Source organism: Elephas maximus, chromosome 2 (assembly GCF_024166365.1).
Source record: "Elephas maximus indicus isolate mEleMax1 chromosome 2, mEleMax1 primary haplotype, whole genome shotgun sequence".
Taxonomy (NCBI): Eukaryota; Metazoa; Chordata; class Mammalia; order Proboscidea; family Elephantidae; genus Elephas; species Elephas maximus.
Genome location: NC_064820.1, coordinates 187,476,389 through 187,493,610, shown reverse-complemented (window position 1 = coordinate 187,493,610; position 17,222 = coordinate 187,476,389). Strand labels below are relative to the sequence as shown.

At 46.3% G+C, this 17,222-nt stretch overlaps 1 protein-coding gene across 2 annotated transcripts in view; it reads left to right on the top strand.

Annotated features, from left to right (window-relative positions):
• The window catches only part of SLIT3 (slit guidance ligand 3), a 783,747-nt gene that overhangs the window by 225,865 nt on the left and 540,660 nt on the right, over positions 1 to 17,222 (top strand). The window lies entirely within an intron of this gene.

The following is a 17,222-nucleotide window of genomic DNA, read 5'->3' as shown; positions in this document are numbered from 1 at the left end:
AAAGCAAGCTTCCCAAAATGAAGTCCCTGGTGACTGTGAACTGTGAGACACCGATGACTTACCCTGCCTACAGCCTGGCTAGGAGTGTATTTCATCTTGTAGCAAGCTAGTTTCATCTCTACCTGAGGAAAGATAAAGAACTTTGCTTAGGAAGTTTAAGCCCTTCTTCCCAGGCCTCATTCCTCTCAAGCTGATGGACAGGTATGGAAGGAATGTATTTGTTGGGGACAATTTAGTTGGTACCCAGGCACAAATGGAAGGCACGTTGGTATCTTCCCTCTCTCTGTTTTGGGGAAAAGAAAGTGGTGGGAGGGGGATGCTTTAAGAAGAGGGGCACAGAGCAAGCTGTCTCAACTTGAGCCAGCTGCCACTTGTCAACAGATTCCAACAACGGCACCGGGCCCAATGAGTGTGTAAGCCAGGAACATGCCCAATAGTGGAAGTGGTGGTGTGGCCAGTGAGAGAGGAGGTAAACCTTTACTGCAGGTCAGGAACAAGCTGTGAAGACTTTGCCTACCTTGCGTATATTCTCCTGAAGAAGACTTTGTCCCCACCCTGAGTTGTCAAACAGTCATAGCTCCCTCCTTACCTGGATTCATGATGTTCCCTTTGCTTCTGTTTCCAGATGAATTTTCATGACAAGCAGGTGGCTCAGGCAGGAACCTGAAGGTCCAGCCACAGCACTGGCCAAATACGTTATGGTTTAAGAGACTGCAGCATTGCTGTTGCAAATGTTGCAGAGGGTATAACTTAGTTCATATGCAGCATGAACAGGATACAATAGGCAAGAAGCAAAGGCCATCAAACAGCAGGTACAGTACAATATCATGTCTGTATGCTCTCTACACTTGCATTTTAAAAAGAAGAATGGAAATGCTATTACCCAAAGATGGTAATAGCAGTCATTTTTCAGGGTGATATGACTAGTGATTTTTTGTTCCCTTCTGATGTTTTCCCTCTATTTTCCAAGCTTTTTCTTTTGAAAAAAGGATGGGAAGATTTAGCTTCTTTCCCCTAATGGTTTATAGTCATTCTCGTTCTAGCAACCTCCACCTATATCCATATCTACATCTATGCTTCTCTCCAGGGTGGCTGGGTACAGTGGGGTGGGTAATGTACTGCACCAGCACCTGGTTTAGAAGGGCTAAGTAGGGTTTGACATCCATCTCTTGACTCACTTGCCAAGCTTTGCCCTGGCATAGGGCTGTGTCTTCTCAAGGAAAGGGAGCCTTTTTCTAATTTGTCTGCCCAGAGGGATGCCTTTTGTAATTCACAAAGTGACACTGGATGAAATTCCAACAGCCCTGATTCTCTGTCTCTGTGGATATGATTTTTTTTTTTCATGTTCCATCATTTCAGCCCTGTATTGGCCGTCTCACATGACCACCACAGTGTACTACATGGCCTCTGAAATCAGAGGAATTATTTCCCAGTCCAAATGTTACAGGATTCTTTATACTTAGTGTCAAGATTTTAGAAATGTTTTTCTGTAGGGGTTAGTCAAGTTCAAGGGTTTTGCAGAAGGTCCAGCTTCTTTGGGCTTTGCTACTACCTATTTTTGTGCTTAAATCCATACTTCCTAGAGATGGGAATGGGTTGTGGAAGGAGCAAGAATATTTAACTTTGAGAGGTCACTAATACACGTTGCCCCCTGAAATACCTCAGTAACCTCCAAGCACCAGTAGGATACAGGCAGGCTTCATTGTCCCAATAGGTAATGATGGTGTCACCAGTGACCTTAAATAAATTGATGGACCATGTGACTGTACTCTGGGGTGGAAGACAGTCACATTCTTTCATTCTGTTCTCAATTTGCAGCTCTTTGTATGGTCTCGCCTTTGTTACTTGGGGCAACTGAGGCGGCTTCGAGGCAGCTACTTTGAGGTAGCTTAGCAGAGAGAATACCCAGTAAGCATGAAATGGTGAAACGGAATGGCTCTCAGAGTTCTTTCCTCAAATCAGAGAAACATTGGATGAACCAGGAGGATGCCGTGTACCAGAGCCCAGGGCTTTGATACACATGTGAAAGGCAGGCGTGTTTCAGAAATAGCATCCCTGACCCCAGAGACTGGGGAAGCCTTGTTTTAATTTCAGGGTTGGAATAATGACAGTTTTATGAACAACCAACCAGTTATTCCGGGTTCGGCCCTTGAGAGTGTGGTCGGAGACCTTGGCTTGTGTAGTCTAAGTGTGTAATCACATCTGATTGTGCTCCCAAAAATCCTGGGACAGCCTTCACTTTGAGTTCTATTTTGGAATGTCTTCCTATCTGGAAACACCTAAATATAGGCCCTACCAGTTGCTATGGAATTGTCTGTGACCCGTGGTGACCCCACGCATATCAGAGTAGAACTGCGCTCTGTAGGGGTTTCAACAGCTGGTTTTTCAGAAGTAGATCACCAGGCCTTTCTTTCAATGCTCCTCTGGTTAGACGTGAGCCTCCAACCTTTCGACTAGCGGCCAAAGGTTTTAATTTTGCACCATCCAGGGGCATCATAGGCCCTGGGGAGGTGGAATTTAGAAGCAGCCTTATCTGCCAGGCACTTAGGGCCAATTTGGTCAGCTCCCCACTCTTGGCCCAGTAAAAATCAACAGGAGATCACCCCTCACATTTTGGGAATGTAAAAAAAAAAGCTACCATTTAGCACGTATAATGAGTGTCTCAGCGTGACTTATGAGCAGCTCTGGAATTCTCTGAGAAAAGGGTAGAACTGGAGTGTCAGGTGATATATTGGGGCACAGGAGAGAACACTGAGCTGGGCATCAGCCAAACAACCCACCAGTCATCGTCGAATTGACTCCAACTCATAGCAACCGCATGTGTGTCAGAGTAAAACTGTACTCCATGGAGTTTTCAATGGCTGAGTGTTCAGAAGTAGAGTGCCAGGCCTTTCTTCTGAGGCACCTCTAGGTGGACTCAAACCTCCAGTCCTTCGGTTAGCAGCCCAGCACATTAACCATTTGCAGTACCCAGCAACCCCAAGAATCACAGCAGCTCCTGGGTAACCTGGGGTATGTCATAGTCCCCAGTATTATCATCTCCAGTTCATTATCAGGAGCCCTGCCTACTCTACACACCGCATTACTTTCTGAACAGAGCCACTAGCTTAAGGATGCCTTAAAGAAGAATTATTCACAAGCAAAAGCCTTCAAACTGGAAGAAAGTGTTGAATTTTTTTTTTTTTCCTTGATTTCTCTTCTCAGAGCAAATGCCTCTGGTTTGTACTGATAATGGGATTTTTTAAATGTTAATAATGAAATTATTCTCACCTCATAGAATGGCTTTCAAAAGTAAATGCAGAGCAGCAAGGAATATGGAAATGAATGATCCTTTGAACACTGGTTGACTTTGAAAACTAAGCCTTCTCTGTTCTAACCATTGACAGGACTAGCCGGTCTTGATATCAGTGAGTGGCTGGGGCAGACAGGCCATCAGGGGTCATGGGAGAGGCTCCTAGTGGGAAAGTCAGGTCTTTGGGGGCATGTGTACATGTCCGTGGGGGTGGTAGTGGTGATTTTTTGCATCACTGTGCCCCATGCGTCGAAAGCCACGCAAAGTATGCCACACTGGAACTTAGCTCTAATTTTGCTGTCTGTTGAATGAAGTCAAGGAGAGAATAAGTTAGTTTTGACTCTCATCAGAAAGGTTTTAGGTCCTAAAATTAATTCTGAAGGAGCCCTGGTGGCACAATGATTAAGCACTTGGCTGCTAACCGAAAGGTCAGTAGTTCAAACCTACCCGTGGCTCCATGGGAGAAAAGACCTGGTGATCTCCTTCCATGAAGATTACCCGGTGACGTCGAGTCGATTCCAACTCATAGTGACCCTATAGGACAGAGTAGAACTGCCCCGTAGAGTTTCCAAGGTGCGCCTGGCAGATTCAAACTGGCGACCCTTTGGTTAGCAGCTGTAGCCATGAAGATTACAGCCTAGGAAACCGTATGGAGTGGTTCTACTCTGTCCTTATAGGGTCACCATACATTGGAATAGACTCTACAGCACGCAGCAACAGCAACAAAATTAGTTCTGAGCGACTGAGGTTAAGAGGTTAGGCTCTGAACCACACAGCAGCTGGAGTCTCCCATGGGGTGGTTCATGAGAATGGCCATGCTGAAGAGTCTTGAGAGCATAGATTTTGAAGTTTCTAATCCTGAATTAGATTTACTTAGTGGCTGTGTAAATTTGGATAAATGAATACCTTTCTAACATTAGCCTTCTTATCTCTAAATGGGGAAAATATTATTGTTGTTAGCTGTTGTTGAGTCGGCACCCAACGCATGGTGACCTCATGCACTAGAATGAAATGCTCCCAGTCCTGCACCATCCCCATGAGCAGGTGTGGATTAGATTGTTGTGATCCATAGCGCTTCCACTGACTCATTTTCAGAAGTAGTTCACCAGGTCTTTCTTCCTAGTTCATCCTGGTCTAGAAGTTCCACTAAAACCTATTCAGCATCACAACAACATGCAAGCCTCCACTGAGAGATGGGCAGCGGCTGCGTACGAGGCGCATTGGTCAGGAAACAAACCTGGGTCTTCTCCTTGGCTCATGGCCTCTTCCTTCATCTTCAAAACCAGAAGCATAGCATCTTCAAACCTCTCTCTCTCTACTTCTGTTGCCACATCACCTTCTATCTTCTCCTGGACCCATAGGTTTTCTCCAAAGCATATGTTCCGAGACCAACTGTATGAGAAAGATGGAGAAAACCTAGAAATTAGGTCCTTGTTGGTCCTGCTTTCTTATGCCACTACCCCAAAGCTGAGCACTGTGACTTTATCTTTAAGATAGATTGTGCTTTTGGAAAGATCAGATTAAATCTCATTTTGAATGGGAAGAAAGATAGGACTCTCTTTCCATTCCTTCCTTAAGAAGTTATTCTTCTTGGTTCTGTTCTGCTTTTGCACATGAAGTAGTATTTGAAGTAGCCGGTTTAGTTCCAAGGCTGAATTTGAAAGCTGATGAGCACAGCTATGAAGTCCTTCAGGGTGGACTTTTCTTGGCCTCCATCCAGTTAGCTCCCCTTTTTTCTTTCTTTAAATAACATGGCAAACAAGTGTTCTGATGCTGTTATCTTTGGTGTGATTTCATGAGTTGATATAATTAAGAGTAATTTCCACTTGGCCATGCTGCAAGAAAACCGTCCAAGTCAGACAAACAAGGAAATTATTTTGAATCAGCAACTCAGGTGAGCACTTGCCCTTGAGAAAGTGGGTGTTAAGATCCTTAGAGGAAAGACAGGAGACCCATGGAGGCAGATTCGTGGTTGGTTATTCAGCCAAAGACAAGTTTCCCCATCCCCTTTCTCTTGCCCCTGTGTGACTATTTCCTGAGTGCACACCTGAAATAAGACACAGATGGACTCTGTCTATGTGGCTGCTGCCTACCTGTCAATGGAACATCAAGATCAAGGAAAAATGATTGTGCCTTTGGTTCCCTTCAGTTCTCACAGAATACACATTACTTGAATTCCTTTGAGATCGATTAGTCCTTATTTCATTCTTTTTGGTCCTTCCTGCTGGGTTAATCATTGTTCTGCACAATGGCAGCTTTAATCAGTGTGATAACAGTTTAATCAACAGTTATTAACAGTATAACCGGACTTTTGTGGCCACCACCAAACCATCATGAAGATTCTTAACTCATTCTATGGTAGATGCCATTTTCTAGGAGAGTCACCTGTGCCCATGCCAGGGGAAATAACCCTGGGGATGATTTCATTTTGAATGCATTCCAGGGGGTCATCTGCAAGGCAAGGTTGTTCTGGTGGTGTCCTGGACCTGTGCTATGGGTCAGCCAGTGCCTTTGACTTCCATACCGATCAGTTTTGGAGTTTTTAAAAGCTGCAGAGGCAGGGCAAGTGTCATGGATCAGTCGACAGACTTTGGATCCCGAAGACTTGGGTTGCAGTATGAGCATCAGCACCAACTGGTTGTGGGACCTTGGGAAAAATTTAACTCCCGAGAATAAATATAATTTATATAGGGTGCTTTAGCTTGGTGCCTGATACACAGTAAAAAAAAAAAAAAACATTGCCATCGAGTTGATTCTGACTTATAGTGACCCTATGGGACAGAATAGAACTGCCTCATAGGGTTTCCAAGGAATTGCTGGTGGGTTCGAACTGCCAACCTTTTGGTTAGCAGCCAAATGCTTAACCACTGTGCCACGAGGGCTCCTGATATGTAATAAGTGTTCATAAATAATAGTTTAAAAAATGAGAACCACGTAGTAATTGTTAAAAAAAAAAATTGTATGACATCAACCTGTGTTCTGGGGCTTTGACAGCCATGGGGTATATCCTGAGGGCCAGAAATGAAGAATGTTATAAATGCCATTCCAGGTAAAAAGGTGGCTAGAGTGTTTTCTGCTCTCCAGGTGAGTTACTCTCAGAGTGACAGGTTACTGCAAATGCCAGATGAAACACTCACCTCTTTTAACAGCTGTTGTTTCCTCTCCTAGCGATGGCCAAGGTTCTAAATTCCTAGACACACACCATCCAAATCCCTGGGCGTTGTCTCTTCTCTAGAGAACCAGAATTTGGGTGACCACATCTTATACCTTTAAAATTAGCTGCTCCATAATCCTTTGCCCCTGGGTTAGTGACTGGGCTTGGGACTGGTCCTGCTGAAGGACCTTGCAAAGAGCAGGACTAAACCATTATCTTCAAATTTTCTTTCTGTTTCTTGGCCTCACTTAGCCTCTCAAAGGTCAAGGAGCCTTCAAGGACCAAAAGGTTCAATAAGGCCAGAGTTACCTTCAGACACTGTCATAAAAAAACAAATTCAAGGGTAGACTAGTGCATGGGCTTAGCCCCTTCTGCCCGGCGTTTCTCCCAGCACCATCCATTTAAGACTTCATTGACTGTAACATACGTCCTTTCTAATACAGATTATTGGGGAAATAAAGATGATTACACATATACATTGGAAACATGGACATTCAAAAATGTTAAAGTGCAAAAGCATGCATCTTAGAAACACAGAACTGCGACATGTGTCTGTCAGGCCTGTGTATCGTCCTGGGCCCATGTCAGAGCTTCTTCTCTTTGTTATGCCAATTCAGGTTTAGGAAACAATGAGGAGAGTCATAAAGAACCATGTAAAGGGCCAAAGGAGAGAAGCCAGAGATTCCAATTCTGTTTCTGACTTCCTTGGCAAAACTGGGAGCTTACCTTATGTCAGAAAACAAGACCATGAGAATTGATATCCTTGGAGTGGCATGGAATAGCATTTGTCAGATGTCGCAACAAAATGGGAACCTTTGGCTGCATGTTGGGTAAGACTTTTCAAATAAACATAATTCTGGCTAACACCTTCCATAAGTCCCTAGAAACCCTCCATTCCCTTTCCCCACATCAAACTCGAGGTGACGTTCGGGTTGGCAGCAGCTTGGCTTTGCCATGCTGTCTACATTCCACCATTTGTGTCTTAAATTTGCTTTTCCTGACAGATTTGAGCCAAGTCCCAATGAAACATATCCAAGGCTTTCAAAATTAGAGGCAAAATCGGCTGGCAAGAGGTGTTGGGGGGATGGGGGAGGGAAAGGCCTGGGAGAATGATCCCTGGCAATTGCTGTGAATGGCCTAAGTGATGTGGATCTGGACCGAGAAAGTAATTTCTCATGATCTTTGCTCAGTAACTTCCAACTTGGCTCCCCTGGCTCCCTCAAGCTGGGCACAGAGCCTTGCTTTTTATGGACTGTAAGTCTATTGTAAAGTTATGTATCCCGGCAGTTTGTAGAGTAGTATTTTCTTTATTTTTATTGGTGCCCCAGGACAACACAGACTCACACACGTTTGTTGATGCCTTGATTGATCGAGAAGGACTCCCCTAAACCTTACCCCCTTCACAGGAAGCCATGTTTCTTCTAGACCCAGGAAGTGATTCCCTGTGTGACCCTCACTGAGTCAACACCTTAGGGCCCCCTCAGTCCCATCCCAGATGCTGTGGGAATGAATGAGGGGTGAGGACAAAGCCCTCCCTGAAGAGTTATGTAAATCTGGAAGGCTCTGTGGACTTTGAGGCTGGCCCAAGGAAACCTCAACAAATCAGCTACCCGTTGTTTTTTTATTAGATTCCCTGTAAACAACCAGGCCTTGATTATGGTGGGAATCAGAAGACAGGAGGCTGTTTCATGCTTGAGGACTTTTCTCCAGTGCTCATGCCAAGACATTGTAATCTCTCTTCATAATGGAGCCTTGATTAGCCTGGCTCTCCCTCAGACCTCAACCTCTTGTCGAGAGAAAGAAGTACTTGTGGAAAACGGAAACTTAATTAAATGAGGAAACTCTAGACCAGCAAGATAAAATAACTTGCCCAGGATCGCACCTTACGGTAGAATTTAAGCCACAACCCTCCTGGCACAGAAAGATCATTTTCACCAATTATTATCTTATCAGTAATAATAATAGGTCTGGTTGTCTTCATTTTTGCAATGGCCACCATGTTCTATCAGCAATTCCTTCAAAATGTCCTCTTTATTTCATATCAATGTCTTTGGTCCTCTATTCTTTCCCTCCTCAAGTTCATCCTGAAACCATAACCAGATTATTCATCCTCAAGAGCCATCTTGGTACCTTGTCCCAACACATTCAGTGGCTCCCTATTTCCCAAGGGTAAAGCATTAACTTTGTATTTCGATGTCCAAGTCCCACACGGCATGGTCCCAACACATGCCCTACTCTTCCTCTGTAGAAGCCAGACCAGATTGCTCGTGGCACCTCAGACTCCTGCCTTTCCGCATGTCTGTGTTCAGAATGTCTTCTCTTAGCCAGACTGTCCCGGGATGTTCTATTCAAATCCTCATTCCTCAAAGAGCATTCCTGACACCTCCAACCCCATAGACTGCTCATCTTCTCTATCTTAGAGCTTCTTTAGCATTTGCAGACTAGAAAAATTACTATTCACTGCTTTTTATTATTATCTAACCACTCATGGGATCCCTGGGTGGTGTACATGGTTAACACGCTCGGCTGATAGCTGAAAGGTTGAAGGTTGGAGTTCATCCACGGCCACCTTGGAAGAAAGGGCTGGCAGTCTACTTCTGGAAAATTAGCCATTGAAAACCCTATGGGGCACAGTTCTACTCTGACACACATGGGGTCGCCATGAGTTGGAGTTGACTCAATGGCGACTGGTTCTGGTTTCTTAACTGGCTCATGTGAAGGTAGAATATCTACTTAAAGGGTCAGGATTGTTCTCTGCCTTTCTGCGGGTTACACTGTGCCTGAGATGCTGGGTGGGCCATGCTGAAAGTGGAGGTCGGCTTACCTGGTGGTCAGGAGCACTGGTTCATGCCAGGAGGGTTGTGGCTTAAATTCTACCATCAGGTGTGATCCTGGGCAAGTTATTTTTTCTCGCTGGTCTAGAGTTTCCTCATTTGCAAAGTAAGGGTGATGACTGTACCTAATAGAAATAGTTATAAGAACTAAATTAGGTATTTTGGGCTAGACCCTTGGCATAGTGCTCAGTGCATCGTCATCATCAAATAGATGTTTGTTGATTAGTAGGAATTCTGGTAATAGGAACAGTGAACAAGATGAAGGACCTAAGGAATGCCTGGCCTAGCTTCTGTAAGCATGATTAAGCCTCAGTTTCCTCATATATAGAAAGGATAGAACAAGAGTACTGACTTCATAGGGTGGTTAAAAGGATTGAATGTTACAGATGTGAGATGCTGTGCTTAGGAAAGGATCAGTAAATGAGAAAACTATGGAATTCTGGGAATTACTATAGCTAAACAGTCAGGAATTCTGGCCCCCATACCATCTTAGGCTTGCCTTGTTGCGCCTCTGTTTCCCCACCCCTAGGCTGAGCTTAGGAGTCTCTGGTTGTTAATGTACTTGGCTGCTAACTGAAAGGTTGGAGGTTTGAATTCACCCAGAGGCACCTTGGAAGAACGGCCCAAGGATCTACTTCCAAAAAATCAGCCATTGGAAACTCTATGGAGCAAGTTCTTCTTTGACACATGTGGGGCTACCAAGAGTTGGAATTGACTTGATAGCAGTTTTTTTTGGGGGGGGGGGATGAGGCAGGGAAGCTTCCTTCGTTCCAGCTCTGACTATGTGATTCAGCCCTTATGCCCCCATTTGCCCACTCATTCCAGACCAGAGCCAGGAAAGCTTTGGGATTTCTGGAGAATGGTCACAGTCCCAGCTTAGAATGGCAGGAGCCCTTCATGTGACTGAGGTGGGTCAGATCACAGGTTTCCCCGTCAGACAACTCATCAGACCCCTGCAAACACTTCTTGAGCAGAGTGCTGGTGGAAATACATGCTCTGGGCTGTGGAATCCAAACCAGATAGTTTAGCATCCCACCTCTTCCAACTCTCCCCCCTCCATTTCATCAGCTTCATCCTGGGGTGGATAATGTTTCTCTAACTGCCTAATTGGGAGAATTTAGCTGGAAAATTGCCACCATGTTTTCTTTTAAAGGGTGCCAGCAGCCGGAGGCTGCCAGCTGTAATGTCAGTGGGTAATCCTGGCTTTGCAGCCCTCTCTGTGGAGCCAGGGAGCGTCCCTTTTTCTTCAGCCTCCTTCCCAGGTGGCGAGAGCAGGCCACCAGCTCTGAGAGAAAAGAACACCAAATAGCAGGACAGAGGTGGCCAAGAAGACTACTGCAAACACTGATCTGTTTCCCTCCGGCACCACCATTCCCCTCCTCTCACCCCAGCCTGTGCCGCTGGAAAATGAAATGCACTCAGTTGACATGTCAGATGCAGAAACACCTTGGCCCTCTGGTATAGTATTTAATTAGCTCCATGGGCTCCCAGTCCAGCAATCCTGAGTTTAGACTGGAGGGAGCAGGAGACGGAGGGAAAGGGAGATGTGATTTCTAAGCCATATTCCTAGTTTGAGAGAGAGGCAGTGCAGAGTAGTGTTTAGGGGTATGGATCCTGGAGCCAGGTTGCTTGGGCTCAGATCTGGACCCTACTACCAGGTGGGCAAGTAACCAAATTTACCAGTTTCATCATCTGTAAAATGGGGGTGATAATGCTAGCCCTGCCTCTGCTCCAGACATTGAGGGATTCAGGCTAATGGAAGCTCTACTGTCTTGAATACGTGGCATCCAGGGTCTTCCTGTGAGGTGGTGGCTAGTCCATAAAAAGGGAGAAGGCAGAGAGGACTCATTGGGAAAAGTTTTTATGGGCCAGGCTTGGAAGGGGGGTGCTCTCCACTCCTGGTCACATTCAACTGGCTGAAGCACAGTCATGTGGTCCCAGGCTTACTAAAGGAGGCTGGGGAAGGTAGTTTAGCTGGTGCTCAAAATGAAGAGGCATCTCATCAAGTCTCAGCCATACAGATAAACTGTCCTAATGACAACGGTAGCTGACATTTACTGAGTATTTCATGTGCAGTACTATTAACTCAATCCTCAAAATGTGATGATACTAGATAGATATTATCTATCAGTCAGGTCCTGGTAGGAAACCAATAGAATCCTCAAAGAGACTATTGAAGAGGGTTGAAGGAAGGGGATATTTACAAAGATATGGAAGGGTTATAGGTGCCAACAGTGAAGCATGGAGGAAGTAGCAACCACGGGAGGTTGTGTCCATAGCTAGGCCTGAGAAGTGAGCAGAAGTGGCTGTTACCAGAACAAGGTGAGAGTGGTAACCATGAGAAGGGACATCCAACAGGAGCCATGGCCTTAGGTATAGGAATCCTGTCACTTCTGAACCACAGCCCAGCAGAGAGGATCTCAGGGGATTAAATACCCTGACCTCTCTCTTCCTGCCCTCTGATCTCCGTCTCATGATTCCCACTGGCTGCACCCAACTGGAAGTCAGAGGAAAATGAAGATGAGTGGTGCAGTCCATACATGTCAGTCTCCCCAGGGCTTGGAGAAGGGCAAAGGGTGGAGAGCAGACCCGGAGGGTGCAGCTACTATAATTCGCATTTGATAGATCAGGAAACTGAAGGGGAAATGAAGTAAGTAACTTGCCTAAGGTCCTACAATGAGTGAATGCAAACCAGGCTTGGAATCCCAGATGGCTGGCCGCAGAGCCTCTGAGAAAAAAGGGAGAAACCAAAGTCAGCCATGCACCAGGCACTGTGCTTTTTCTTCCCTCTAATGAATGAGGAGGCATTTGTGGTTCAGCAAGAATTCTTGCCTTCCATGCGGGAGACCGGGTTGGATTCCTGGCCGGCGTATCTCATGCTCAGACACCACCCATCCATCCATGGAGGCTGGCGTGTTGCCATGATGCAGAACAGGTTTCAGTGGAGCTTCTAGACTAAGCCAGACTAAGAAGAAAAGCCTGGCCATCTACTTCCAAAAATCAGTCAGTGTAAATCCAGTGGATTACAACAGTCCAATCCACAATTGATCCTGGGGATGGTGCAAGACTGAATAACATTTTGTTCAGTTGTGTGTGATGGTGCCATGAGTTAGGGACTGACTTGACACTAGCTAACATGTTGTTACACAGTGAATGAGAACCAGGAGGCTCAGAGAGCATAATTAAGTAACTTGCCCAAGGTTAGGCAACTAATCAGCTGCAGATCCAGGATTTCAGACTCCAAAGCTGAGCTTTTTCCACCAATTGCCATGACCTGCAGGCAGACAGCAGCTCACTGTCACCACCATCATCACCCACATCAGGAGGCTGTCACTGAGCAAGGGCCGCATTGTGCTATGTAACTGTGTGCCTGGACAAAGGGAGCTACTGTGCACAGACCCAGGACCTCTGCCCATCCCCCTCAGTCTTCAGGCCCAGGCACCTACTTTGTAACAAGCTACACTAACACAGACACTTAAATGCTATCCGTCCCCCATCAACAGGCACCAGAATGCTAGAGCTGAAAGAGACATTTGAAACCATCCATCAAACCCCTTCATTTTGCCTGGGCCAAAATGACCTGTTAGTCCACAGTGAGGTCAGGTTCAAGAGTTCAACATTTACTAAGCACCTGGCTGGGCCCAAGCCTGAACTAGCCATAGAAGAAACCCACGATGCAGAGGGTACATCCCCCGAATACCTTGCACACATCATCCCTTTCTTTTCATCTGCACCAGCCCCTAAACCCCCCCAAAAAGCCAAACCCAGTGCCATTGAGTCAATTCTGACTCATAGCAACCCTATAGGACGGAGTAGAACTGCCCCATAGAGTTTCCAAGGAGCGCCTGGTGGATTCAAACTGCTGACCCTTTGGTTAGCAGCCATAGCACTTAACCACTAGGGCACCAGGGTTTCCACACTACTCCCTACACCAGCCCAAAAAACCAAACCCATTACCGTGAAGTTGATTCCTAGACTAGGGGTCCAAAAACTACAGCCCATGGGTCAAATCTTGCCTGCTGCCTGTTTGAGTAAATTAAGTCTTACTAGAACCCAACCATGCCCATTTGTAGAAGTACGATCTATGGCTACTTTCATAGGAGTCCCGGGGTGCATTAAATGGTTAATGCACTCGGTCGCTAACTGAAAGGGTAGAGATTCGAGTCCACCCAGGGGTGCCTTGGAAGAGGCCTGGCTATCTACTTCCAAGACATCGGCCATTGAAAACCCTATGAAGCACAGTTCCACTCTGGCACATGTAGGGTCACCGTGAGTTGGAATTGACTCAGCAGCAACTGGCTACAACCAACTCAACAGCAGCTGGTTACTTGTTATGGCTGTTTCACACTACAACAACAGAGCTGAATGGTTACCCTGGAAACAGTGGGACCCACGATGCTGAAAATATTTACTATCTGGCCCTTAATAGAAATGTTTGTTGACCCCTGACCTAAACCAAGCTACCTTATTGCTCATATGGACTATTGCAATCACTTCCTTACAGGTCTACCCACACCAGTCTTGTATTCTACCTCCCTCTAGCCCCAACCTCAAACCCTTTCTCTACAACCCAGTGTCCACATGTCAGAATAATCATTTCACAGTTCACATCTGATTGTGTCACTCTCTAGCTTGAAACCCTTCAATGTGTTCCCAGTAGATGAAGGTTGAACTCTTTAACATGGCCTGCAGTACCCGGCTTGGTCTAGCTGTGACCGACTTCATTGCCTCCTCTTACCCCATGCACCTCCATCTTCTCTCGGCTGCAGCCTCACTGGCCTTTTATCCAGTTGTTCACATTTGCTTTGCATCCTTCTCCCATAGGACCTTTGCATAAGCTGTCCCTGCCTAGGACATTCTTCACTCTGCCTCTGCCTGTTCGACTCCTACTCGTCCTGCATATATCATCGTAAGAAGAAGAAGAATCAGTTATAGAGTCAGTTTCACCTCCTGGTAACCCCGTGTATGTCAGAGTAGAACTGTGCTCCACTGGATCTTTAAGGACTGTGTTTTTTTATAGATTGCCAGGCCTTTCTTCTGAGGGACCTCTGGGTGGACTCATGTCTCCAACCAAGCGTGTTAACTGTTTATAGCACCCAGGGACTCCATATATCATTCTAAACATCCCTGTCTCAGGGAGACTTCCCTGACTCTGTTCGCTAGGCTACCTAGCCCATCGTAAGCCTTATAGGACCTTCTACCATTTGCCTGCACCTGCAGTGCTCCAGGAGTATTTGTGTGAATCTGGGGCTGATCTGTCTTCATCATTAGGTCAGAATCTCCATGAAAATAAGAGCTAGGTCTTTATGATCCTGCTGCTGTTTGCCTTTGTATCCCAGCAACTATTACACTGCCTGTTATACACTAGGCCCTCCAAAACCATCTGCCAAAAGCATGGAAGAAGGGAGGAAAGAAAACAGAAAGACAGTCGGGATCGTTTGCCCTTGAGGAGCACAGAGCCTAGTGAGTAGAATCAGTGTAGAAACAGAAAATGACAATATAGTGTCCAAAGTGTTATTACAGACACACAAAGCCTCCACCTCCTGGGGCACTTGTGTGTGCAATGAGAGGTGGGAGGTGACTTTCAATGGGGTGGTCTTCCGGCATCTTCCTTCTGACATGTAGAGGGCCTTCCTTTTCAAAAGCCCTCCTGCATCCGCCCGCAAGAGCATAAGGCAGGGTCCTTGGCCAAGCCATTGGTTTAGCCATCCCTCAGAGACCTCATGGGTTATGGGTGTGCCCAATCATCTCTAGCAGTTAAAGCTCCCATTGTTCACTGTTTACAGTAATTGAGCCAAACCTCCCTTGGCCTTCTGCCCCTATAATCTCTCTAGTCTAGACTTCTTTCTTAGCCTCAAGGAAAGATCCCTGAAAAATTCCTCCACACTTCAGACCAGTGATGAAACGCTGTTGTGCTTTTTGTCCTTGGACCTTCCAGAGCCACCAGTCTCTGGGTCTGCCAAAAATCTGTGTTCAAATGTAGTGACTACAGCATGTGAGTGTCAGGGCTGGGATTTGAACCTAGGCTGCCTGGCCCTGAAGGCCTTTCTCTTCCACTGTACCCCACTCTCTGGGATTGAACATTCTTCGTCCTTGCCTTCCATCAGGAGAACTTTTGACATTTCGTGTACTCTGCAAGTATTCACTGGGTGCCTGTGGGGATCCAGACCCTGTACTGGGGGCCCTGGAGTAAGAACAAGCAGAGCTCCTGGCCTTAGGGAGCTTACAATCTAGTGGGGGAGATAGCTATGAATGGAATAATCACTCATGAAAGTGAGCATGACAACTGTAATATGTGTTTTGAGCGAGCAGTGCATGGTGGTCCATGGGGAGCAGCCTTGAAGCTGGTCACTGAGGTCGGGGAAGCTTCCCAGAAGAGCTACATTTGAGCTAAAATTGGGAGGACAAGTTAACTAAACCACGGACAGGAGGGGAGATAGAGGGCACAGTGCCAGCAGATGCACTGAAGTGGGAGGACTTCCAGAAGAAGAAAAGAAAGGTTCTTTGGGCTGGAGAGAAGAGGTCCAGGTGGTTGTTCTTGCTGAATCTGAAGTTAGGCAGCCAGACCCAGACAGAGGATGGAAAGGCCCCCAGCCTGGTGCATTCCCAGGCTCCCTGTGATCCCAACATGGCAGGGCCTCCGATTTATCATTCTGGAGAGCCCTGCCATGCCTCCTCCCTGGGGCTGTCACCCCTTGGGAGAGGTTATCACCTCGCAAAAATTCAACTAGTCCCTTTACCATGTTCAAGGCACACAGCTTAGAATAATAACATTTTTTTTCCTAAGCCTTCAGAAATGTCCAAGCCCAGAGCCACTTGGAATGAAAGACCAGTGTTAACAACCCCTAGCACCATGGAGGTCTGCAGGCCACAGCCCTTATGAAATTAAATAAAGCCAATAAGCACACCCAGCTCTGTCAGATATGAGAAGAAAACTTCATTTTCTACTCTTTCTACCCACACCCCAAACACCTTTGGGTTTGGAAATAAACACTTGAGCTGGGAGGAGCTTGAGCTGCAGGGCTTATCCATGCAAAAGAGAAAGGGACACAGACAGACTGGCTCATCTTTCTTGCTAGCAGCAAGGAGCAGGGTCCAGCCATATGGGTAGCCACAAGGAGGCAAGGGCTGTTTAGCCTGCTCGGCGCTGATTAGAAGCAAAGTAAGGCTTGGCTGAAGTGACTGCAAGGACACCCAGCAGGGACCATTTCCTGCTCAGGGAGGGTGGCCCTGGCTCAGGGGCTGACAGGTGCTGCCTCTTCTGACTCTTCTTGGCAGCGTCCAGGCTGCTCCTACAGTTCCTCCCTCACTGACCGTGACCTTGGACTGCCCAGGGAAGCTGGGCTTGGCTAAAGGTCCTAGAGGCAGTTTTCTGAAGGGAACAACTGCCTTACCAGCTCTCTTCAGGATTTATCTGCAGAAGCTGAAGGACTTTTGCTTCTTTCCAAGTTCAGTAGAGGGATGAGTGATGTTCTGACCCAGCTGTTTGACTTAGAAGTCAAACCAGTAAATTGTCAGCGTATGTTACTACTTAGCAAGCTGTGACCCCTCGGTGTGCCACAGGGAGTTGGGGAAGGAGTGACAGGACATGTGCAGTAATGTCAGAGATGGGCAAGGCTTAGACATGGGGTGGAGCTCGAGGCTGAGACAAAGAGTGAGGAGGAGGTTGGAAATGGTAAAGGGGCGGGGATAAGATGATGATGATATTCAATACTGGTAATTTTTTAAAAGAGTGTTTGACATGTTGATACAGCAGTTTTGACATCTTATGACTATGTGAAGATGGTCACGTCGAAATGACAACTTCGATATTGGAGATATTGAGGAAGGGTCTGTTTGACAGAAATCTCCATAGAGTTCCCTCATCTCTCCTCTCCTTTCACTTCCTTGGTTTAGACCTTATCATCACTCACTCATACTATTTCAAAGGTCCCTCCACTGG